A 9,122-nucleotide genomic window follows, 5' to 3' on the forward strand; every position below is an offset into this window, starting at 1 on the left:
TCTACTCTCTGTTGTTCTGTTTTCAGTGTTTCTTTTTCTGGACACAGCTCTGTTCACACGCTGTGTAGTATCGGCTTTTGGTATCAGGGCATTTTTACGAGTACGAGTATGAATACAGGAGCGCAGTATCCCTATTAGTCATTCATTCAAACGGCTGATTCATTCAAAAATGAGGCAAGTGACTACTGTCTTTATGAATGGGTTGCATGCGGATGAAGTGTGCCGTCAAGTGTGTTCGACTTGAAGAAGCAGCACACAGACCGATCGGACATCAAAGTACCTCGAGAGCGATTCGAAAGCATGCAGAGTCATCTGGGCTACGTTCAGCACCGACAAAAAAGTGCAAAAAGTTTTTTTAACGGAAACGGTGGTGCGTTGAACACCCTGTTCTGATGACGCAAGAGTTGCAACTATGGCAGCTGAGAAGGCCATTCTTTGTGTTCTTTTTGAAGAATTTTCGGAGCCTGATGAAATCGGTATAAATACGTGTTTAATACTGCAAAATACGCTCGATGTTACGGTCACTGCCCTTGCCGTCCAGAATCAAAGAGAACATCCTAATTCAAGTGAAGGGATTTGTGGAAACTGTGGTTCCTAATTATTGTGATCCAACATTTGCCTCGCATTTCAGGATGAAAAGACAAACATTTCAGGTGAAGGATAATCCACTTCTTACCTCCGAGACTGTGTTATGATCTATATATGACTACTAACTTTCTGGGCCTTGACCGTGGTAGTTCCCTTGCTGTCAGAAAGCTCTCGGATCTCATCAAAAATATCTTAATTTGTGTTCTGAAGATGACCGAAGGTCTTACTGGATTGGAACAACATGAGGGTGAGAAATTAATGATTTTTGGGTGAACTATCCCTTTAATGCTTTGTAGTGAGATCCTGAAACTGGATCCAGACAGATCAAGTATGCTGGTGGGGAAGCCCTTTGGATGAGTTTATGGGGTCATTAGGAGGACAGGCAACCATTTTCTCTTCTAACGTCAGATTATTCCACACCAATGTCAAGATAATCATGAAGTGCATAAACCAGAACTTATTTATTATTCTGTCATTTCCTCATAAAACTCCCAGGCTTCCTCATGAACCACCCACGTTAAATTAATAATGTAATTCATACTAGAAGATGAAACCCTTTTCAAGACATATTTTCTGAGACTTTTCATTTTTAGTTTCACTTTGATTTTCTCAACTTTTGGTTGCAGCAACAAATGGTCAAAATGTTTTTAGAATGATTGTGACAACATTATGGAAAAAAAAAAAAATCACATGATTGAGGATATAGGATATACCTGTACCATACTGGTTATCGGTCAATATTGGATATTTCATTGTGCACAATCATATTTTCAATCAATCAATCAATCATTCATTTATTTATGAAGTTAATTATAAAGTTAATCTTAAATAACACTAATCATTTGATAACACTTGGCAATCAAATGGCAATATGCAGGGATTCTAACAATTTTATGAAGGTAAATTTAAGACTTTAAGAGCTTTTTACAGCATCTTTTTTATGCTGTACATTATAATGTGGTGTTGCCTAAATGTACTTGTAGCAATTTATAACAATTTTCCTTTTTTTTCCCTTTTCTTTTCTTTTTTTTTTTTTTTTTACAGAATTTTTTTAACTTAACAGTTATCGGCCATACTATAAAAGCTATTATCAGTCCTCAAAATGAGTACTTCCATAGATACAATTTGGAAATATTTGAACTTGATGTGAACAAATGTTAAAAAAATAAATAAATGAATAAATCTGATGAGGGTAAAGTCCAAACAGAGCCTTCCGTGCGATTCCAAGATAACGTCCATGCTTCAGTGAGCACATTCATATCACAGGCCTGGAACTGGAGAGATGAGCATGTGTGGTTAAAGGCCTACACCGTATACGAGACTACACCAACCGTGATGGCTCCGCCAACTTCCTCAAAAATGATTACATAAGCAAGGCAATATTGCACCTAAACTTCCTGTCGAATTCAGACAAACAACAGTTTTTGAGTGGCTGCATATCTAGCTAGTCCCTGAATGATTACTGAATGTCAACAACACATAACACACATCGGTCCATCCTGTATCAGGCTTATTCAATATTAAACCAAATCTATTAATAAATATTCTGTAAAATGTTCGAACAGGACAGGAAGGGGTGTGAAATCGTGACCTCATTTCTTAGAGAGCACAATCATGACCTCTCTAGACCACTGTTTATCCCTGCAGCTGTGAGCGAGGACCACTTATAACCTCGGCAGGGAATAATCACAACCAATCGCCGTCTGGGACGGGACACACACACAGCTTGCACATGTTGGCGGGCAAAATACTCGTGGTTACCAAAAACACAAACCGCTTCGGCCTGACTTGTCTGTTGCTGCTATGCTTCTCTTGTTGCCCTGGTTACAAACAAACTGAAACAGTTGCTTGGTTAGTGTGTAGCCTGCAATTAATTGTGAAATGAAGGCAGAAAGACTGTGTTTGTGCTGCGGACAATCACAAAACTTCAAATCATGTAGAGTGCTTAGGGAGAAGTACGTTATTACTTTTCTTCATGATCAGATGAGAGATATCTAGGGACCAGAATATCAAAGAATTGATGGCGTGCTCTTTAACTTGGGCCGGTAAGTATCCAGCTAGCAATGCTAGTGGTTCAACGGATCACAAATCTCACGGTTCGGATCATATTACGGTTTTTGAGCCACGGATCGGATCGTTTTTCGGATCAGCAAGAAGAAGAAAAAAAAACAATGTAACTTTGCTTTCCATAAGTAGGATACCACAGTAAAAACTCTTAGCCTAAAAAGTTCAAACATTATTACAGAGACAAGTGAACAGCCAGTAAAAAATAAGAACAAATAGGCTACACAAATTACAAGCATAGATAAATACAACAGAACAAAGTTACAAATAAGTTCGGTAGTATTCAGATACAGAAATTTAATAATTAAGTGTGAAATAAAACTGCATAGTGTTCACTGTATAAATTAAAAAATAGATTAATCTTTGTCAAAAACGTGTTTTGTGGTTTGATGAGCATAATGACAGCAGCAGGTATTATTAGGCTGCTGCCCCTTTAAAACCTGATGCACGGATCCAATATAGCCTAATGATACACATCCGATTTCTTTCTCAGCTGTTCTCGTTCACTTAAGACACAACAGACTGCATTTGCCACAATGATTGTCGAGATCGGTATTTTGTCATAATTTTATGTGTATATGCGTCTGTTCAAAGGCAAGGAGTAAATGAGATCGGAAAGATGGTTCAGTTCGGTTTTCGCGAGCAGTCAAACGCGCCTCTCTGCGTGTGAGAGCTTCATGTTTGTGCGGCTGTGATAGAAAACAGCCCGCGAGTAACGAATCGAGTTCCATTTCACCTTTTCTTTCACTTGAATGGTTTAAAATCGCTTGCGTGTGTAAACACGTACAATTGATAAACTTTCATTCTATTATGGTTAAATTTTGCAATTAATCCGCGGATCACATGCGTGCCGAACAGTGGGGCTTGCTCCGTACGAATCACGGATCAACTACGATCCGTTTAACCACTAAGCAATGCCCTAGCAACTAGGGATGAGACAATATCAAATTTGCAATAATTACTTAAAGGGGTCATATGATGCGATTTCATTTTTTCCTTTCTCTTTAGAGTGTTACAAGCTCTTGGTGCATAAAGAAGATCTGTAAAGTTGCAAAGACTAAAGTCTCAAATCCAAAGAGATATTCTTTATAAAAGTTAAGAGTTAGCCACACCTACCTAAAACGAGCTTTTATCATGGTAAAGCATTAAGTGATAGAAACTTAATAGTAGTCCTCCTAATAACAAGTTTAAAGGGTTCACATGACGTTGCTAAAAAAGAACATTATTTTGTGTATTTGGTATAATGAAATGTATTAATGCGGTTTAAGGTTCAAAAAACATTATTTTCAACATACTGTACATTATTGTTACTCCTCTATGACCCGCCTTTCTGAAACGCGTCGATTTTTACAAAGCCCATCCTTCTGAAAAGCGAGGTGTGCTCTGATTGGCCAGCTCTCTAGTGCGTTGTGATTGGCCGAATTCCTCAAGCGTGTGACGGAAATGTTACGCCTCTTGCCATATTGTGATGATTCAAAAACATTAAAACCCATTATAAACGAAATCGCATCATATGACCCCTTTAATAACTTTGTATCATATAACAAAAAACACTGTAAACATACAAACAAAATAATTAGCTTGAGTAGGGCAAACTTAAAATAAAAAAATATATATAAATAACATTTCTGAAGCCAATTTCTGCAACTGAATACATTTTTTTTTTAATTGTGGCTTTTTATCTCAAAATTCTGACTTTCTTCCCACAATTGTGAGTTTACACCTTGCAATTCTGACTTTTCTGAGAACTGCATGATAGAAACCCCCAGTTGCGTGTTATAAAGTCAGAATTGCGATATATAAACTAAAAATTCTCAGAATTGAGAGATATAAACTTGCAATTGTTATAAAGAGTTATAAATTCTAATTCTGTGGAAAAAAGACAATTTTCTTACAATTGCAAGTTTAAATCTCCAATTTTGACTTTAGAACTCTTTATGTTATAAAGTCAGAACTGCACGATATAAACTTGCAATAACCATACCGAGACCCAGCTGAAGAGGTGGTCTCGGTCCGGTTCCAAAAGAACTCTGGTGCGATTTGTTTAAGGTGTGAACATGACCCGACCTAGATCTGACCCGATTGCAGAAAGCACTGCGCCTTTGAGTTAACAGGTTCCCATAGCTCAATCACATGTTTTTAAACCAAAACGCTTAAAAACGCGTGCAAATGATGAGTTTTCGAGACCATGGCGCACAGCAACGTGACATGAGCACGTAACCGCGATAGTCCAAAATCTCTACCGGTTTCTACCGGTTAAAGGTGGGGTATGTATTTTTTCAAAAACTGAGTCGGGCCGAGTACCAAAACAAACTTGTAGCCAATCAGCAGTAAGGGGCGTGTCTACTCATGATGGGGACGAGAGAGCGCTCAGTGCACAGGACGGAGCCGAGCGACGACAGAAAGATAGAGATGGCGGATAAATGTTTACCGGTATATCGCCCACCCCTACACCTCTCTATGAATAAAAACTTTATACTTAATCCATCTTCTGCGCAGTGCTACTGTCAGCATGCCATGGTAGGCGGACATAAGAGCATGCCCTCTCCGCCGGAACAGTCTTGCAGCACATCTTCGTCTTTGCAAAATCCTAATTACAACATCGCATAGATGACATTGTCTCATATGATGCTCATAAGTTTCTTCATATTGCGTTAGTAGCTGATAACACCAAATCAGTAAAAGAATAAAAATTGCACTACGAAAGATCTCCATGATGAGCCTGTTTTTGCACTTCCTGCTTTTCCCTGCTTGAGAAATTCTGTCCAATGAATGGATGACCTTAGCACACGTGCAGAGTGAAAGCAAACCACAGCAAAAATAAAAAATAAAAAGTCAGCAAAAAAAAAGTCAACACTTTCAGGGCTGAACTCATGAATAGGAGCTCACCTTGGGCTGGACGTGGGAACAGGAACTCTCTCGGGGCTAAACTCGGGAACTGGAACCCTCTTCGGGCTGAACTGGGAAACGGGAGCCCACTCAGGGCTGGACGGGACCAGCGGGAACGAAGGAGAGAGGAGAGGGGGCAATTCGGGTTCCAGCTCTGTTTCCCAGTCTATGAGGTCCTCCTCAAAGTCCAGCAGTCCCAGATGTATTATCAGCACACCCTCAGCCGCGGTACAGTGGGCGGAGCTCCACTCCGCGCTCTCTGTCAGCATGCCATGGTAGGCATTTCAAATTCTCCCTTGTGGCGGGCTCTGTTGCCGGCTGTCGCACCTTGACTGACGTCATTTGCAGCTCCGGGGCGATCCTCGGCATTGTCGCTTCGTGCGGCAATGGCTCGTCGGTCGCGGCGGGCTTCGGCTCTCCGTCAGCGGTGGGCTCGGGCATGCGCTCATCGCATCGGGGAGATGGTGGGCTGGGCACTGGGTCGGGAGTGGAACTGGCGAGATTCTCCTGGGAACAGGCGGGGAACGGAGATTCGTTTCTCGCCAGTGTCCACTCCACAAAGGCGGTGAAATTCGCTCAAGGACCATCTTCGGACGACAGCGCTCTGCACGAGATGTTTAAACTGGCGTCGTAGAACGCACAGAGCGCATCGTCCAGGTAGCTGGTTAGAGCAGCGAGGACCAGGAACAGTCTGGTATGGCCCTCGAGCGATCTCTCCCCCTGCTCCAGCAGGAGGAGGAGGTATTCCGAACGGGAGAGGGGATCCATGGAAACTCACAACGGAAATGAAAAAAAACAAAACAAACTAAGGGGAAACATGCAGGAAAAACTGTTTGGTCGGTTCTTCTGTCACTATCGCTGCCGGAAGGAACACGGAGCCGTGGAATACACGAAAAAGTCTTTATTAAATCAATAAGACACAGGGGTAAATCCAACTCAGGAACAAGGAACGAGGAATGACACACGAACACAACTTAGTAGACCCGACAGAGACTGCACAGACTAGGACTAAATAACACAATCAAACATGAGGGAGAAACTGGGTCACGGGGAGCAAAACACACACAAATAGTCCATGGGCGTGACAGCATTGCATTTGGTCCAGACCAAAACAAGTGAACTAGCAGACATTCCTGGTGTGAATACACCGCTTAAAACTTTGAATTTCTTAACTTAAAAATTAATGTAAACGACGTATGCGCCTGCTGACGCATGTGCGTTTTCAATGTAAGCAGTATCACCATGCATATGTGTCGTTTACATAAAGCAGAAGCAATGCCATGTGCATGTGTCGTGATACTGTCTCCACAATGGTGGCGTGCCACAGCAGACGGGATGAGGATGAGAAGAATTGTTGCATAAAGTCGTTATTTTTGTTTTCTTTGCGCACAAAAAGTATTCTCGTCGCTTTGTAAAATTACGGTTGAACCCCTGATGTCACATGGACTATTTTACCAATGTCCTTGCTACATTTCTGGACCTGGGAACATTTCAGTTGTGTTGCTGTCTATGCAGGTTCAGAAAGCTCTCAGATTTCATCAAAAATATCTTAATTTGTGTTCCGAAGATGAACGAAAGTCTTACAGGTTTGGAACAACACGGAGGGTGAGTAATTAATGACAGAATTTTCATTTTTGGGTAAACTATCCCTTTAAAACTCATCAACCACATAGCAACATTACAGCAACAATTCACAAAACTTGCATCATCAGGGTGGCAAGTACAACGCACATTTATCTTCAGAGAAAGTAAAACAATAGCTATTACTAGTACCTTTTACGAAAGGAAAAAAAAAAGAAAGCTGAAAAAAAAAAACAGCAACATGCCTGTCAACAAAACAAAAGAGGAATAAAAGGAACGAAGAGGAATAAGCTGTCTACTTTTGTAAATTAATGATTATTTTTCTTGTTGGGTGAAGCATTTCTTTAAATCTTGAAATTATTTTTTGGTCTGTCACTGTCATGAATGTCATTGGAAGATCATCAACGCCAAATGGATCTCTAGGGAAATCTAGATTAGAGCTCACAGAAGACTAGTGCACAATCATGTAACATTTCCGAAACATGATAAACAACACGACAGCCCTAAAGAAAGCCTGTCCTGAAAATAATACAGTTAGTGTCCAAATATATAAGGCTGTGACAGGACTTAGAACATCCGAACAGATCTCCCCTTAATTCAGATTGACTCCAGACAGCTCTAGTAATTTGTTTGAAGAGGTTCCAAAAGGATTAACATTTTAATCCCCAAAATATTTTTAATCTGTGCTTGTGTGATTGACACGCTCATAGGGTCACCAATATATTCAAGTGACATTCAGACTTGCAGTGACTTGATTTAGTCAAAAACTTGAAAGTCCTTGAGTGGCCCAGCCAGAGACCGGACTTGAACCCAATCAAACATTTCTGAAGAGACCTGAAAATGGCCAACTGGCTGTCCTCATCTAACCAGACAGACCTTGAGAGGATCTGCAGAAAAGAATGGCAGAAAATCCTCAAATCAAGGGGCCGGTTGCACCAACTGTGTTTAAGTTATCCATTGAGGTATAGATATTTTAAACTGGTATTGGACTGGCATCAATATCGTCAGATACTCAAGGTTGCAATATCGCTAAATCTGTATCTGTATAGCTATATACCTAAAGGGTCCGTATTGGTGCCTTAAAGATATTAGTACCTATACCTTCTAAAAAAGGTAGGCTACTGCCCCAGTAACAGTTTTGTTTTTTTGTTTTTTTCATTTTCTGTGATACTGTACATAGAGTACATCAAATATGATAAACCTTAGCTCAAATGCACCTTGCTGATATGTAAGAATCAATTAGGTTTGAGGTCTTGCGCATCAAACAAGTACAGTTTTAAAGTTTTGGTGTAATGGACTTTCAATGGATGGACATTGAAAGATGACGATTTAACAAAAGTATCTAGTGTTTCGAAGATTAACTAATGTCTTGAACAACATGAGGTTAAATGATGGCAATTTTAATTTCTGGGTTGATGGAATTTTCCGGCTTTCCGTGTTTTCACTGTTATGGTAAAAGGCGCTATTACACATATTCTGAAAGAGTATTAAATATCTGGATCAAAAAACGGCAAAGAAGAAGCAGAAACATGTGATCCCGTTTGTAAGCAGATGCATATCTAAACAAACAATCATCAAACAGCATATAAATCAAAACTGCCTAACGTTACCGACCCAGGAAGTGGTAAAGGTGTGTGAAGCTTTGGGGGTGTTGAAGAAGCGATCTATTGCATCTATGTTTTGATCATTGATCTGAATCTGATCCGGATGTAGTCTTTTACAGAAACACAATTTTCTCAGCTTTCTGTTCAAAATGTTGCTTTTTTTAATGGAACTTACCCACATTCAGTTGATGTTAAAAACAGAATGCTAGAATAAAATGGGTTTTGTTCTTTCTTTTGACATATTGCATGTTAGATAGCCATGCAACAAAAAATACTGGGGGCCAAGAAAGTTTGTGAAAATGATCAAAAATGCTGGCGGTGGCTGTTGCAATACTGGCGTCCTGAGTTCGAATCCCTATCTCTCTCCCACTTCGCTTCGTGTCAGTTCTGATCTGT

This window comes from Sinocyclocheilus rhinocerous, unplaced genomic scaffold (assembly GCF_001515625.1).
Source record: "Sinocyclocheilus rhinocerous isolate Xijiao unplaced genomic scaffold, SAMN03320098_v1.1 scaffold6919, whole genome shotgun sequence".
Classification (NCBI taxonomy): Eukaryota; Metazoa; Chordata; class Actinopteri; order Cypriniformes; family Cyprinidae; genus Sinocyclocheilus; species Sinocyclocheilus rhinocerous.